Below are 1,611 nucleotides of genomic sequence, written 5' to 3' on the forward strand. Positions count from 1 at the left end.
TAAGTTAGGGTAACCCTAGGACCACCAGTGTAGGGTTAATAACTGAATAAGACAATGCTTGATTTGTGACTAGGACCTGATCCCGTGCTCGAGGTCAATAACCAGGCAACTGCTGGAATTGAATTTGTGACTGAGTACTTAGAACCAAGTGCTGGTGAGTGAATGGTGCTATCGTATGTACAAATGTAATTATGATCTGATGTTCGCTATTAATAATTGAATCATGAATGCTGTGTTATTTAATTATAATTCAAGTTACTCAAATCACTGCATAATAATTGTTGTTGATCAATATTGTGAATTCTATATGATGATTGTGATCGTTAGACTAGATGTCGTACTCGGCATGGAAATGAGGCCTGCGGTAGCCCGTAATATGGATGCGGTTGACACTGCTTGACTCATATGATGCCATATAGACATGGGGCTAGAGTTTCATCACCCGTGCTATGCACCCTTAACAGTAGGGGTTAAGGTGTTGGATACCTGTGGGGGCAATTATCAGGGAGAAAGAAAAAGAATAAAAGAACACTGGAATGGTGCATGAATGAAAGAACACCGGAATGGTGCATATGGGCTATAAGCCAGAAAAGAAAATGAGGGAAGAAACAGTTGTTTCCCCAAGTTAATCACAGAGGGCTGGTTAGGCCGACCTTGGTGAACGAATGCGGGGGCTGACCAATCTTCTCCGACAACACAATGGGTGTATCGCGGGAAGGGGTTAGAAGCCCGCACCAGGGATACATGTATTGAGGATTGTAGTAGCACAGACCTGACTTAGTTGTAATGTTAGGTAGCTAATAATAAAGAATTTGGACTTGCATATCATGTAGATCATGTGAACTATGGATTATAACTGCATGTGCATGCATGATTGATGTTATTTGCTCACGAGCTTGGTGGGGCTCACACTCTGTTATATGTTGTTTTCCATAGATGATCCAGTAGGTGGATGCCGCTGTGGCATGGAGGGCTATCTCGAGGAGGAGAGTCCTGGTTGTTACGATGATGTTGGTATGGATCCCGATGGAGGTCATACCGATTCTGCGTACTTTCTCAATGGTCGTGGATGAAGACTGTTGAGGAGTGTTTTTGATGTTTTGCTCTGAACTCCTTTTTGTTTTGTTAGGAGGTTTCCCATTTTGACCGTAGAGCGGTTGTTGTCTTCTTTTCTTTCTTTCTTTTGGGGTTGGGTATCCTAACCCTATACATTAAGATAAATGTAGTGCTGTACTTATCTGCTTTTGTTTCTTTGTTGTGGGTTGTGTGTGCTTGGGAGATGTATCAAACATGACTTTATATATATATATATTATCACCATTTCCTGTATCGCTATGCTTCCATTTACTTTTGAATTGTAGACGTCCTGCATTACTCTGATCTTACTTATGGTTAAGATGTGGATATGGTTTCATGAATGTAAGCACTGCTTCTAGATTCGTGGGATTTGGCGGATTGTCATTATGCAATTTGGGTCACCTACCCAATCCTCCTAGGGGGTGGTTTCGGGTGTGACAGAGCTTGGTATCAGAGCGTGAGGCTCTTCTTACATTCATGACGTGCGGAGTAAGGTTAACAAGATATAAGCAATAAGACATGTAACAATTAAAA

This window comes from Telopea speciosissima, chromosome 6, assembly GCF_018873765.1.
Source record: "Telopea speciosissima isolate NSW1024214 ecotype Mountain lineage chromosome 6, Tspe_v1, whole genome shotgun sequence".
Lineage (NCBI taxonomy): Eukaryota > Viridiplantae > Streptophyta > Magnoliopsida > Proteales > Proteaceae > Telopea > Telopea speciosissima.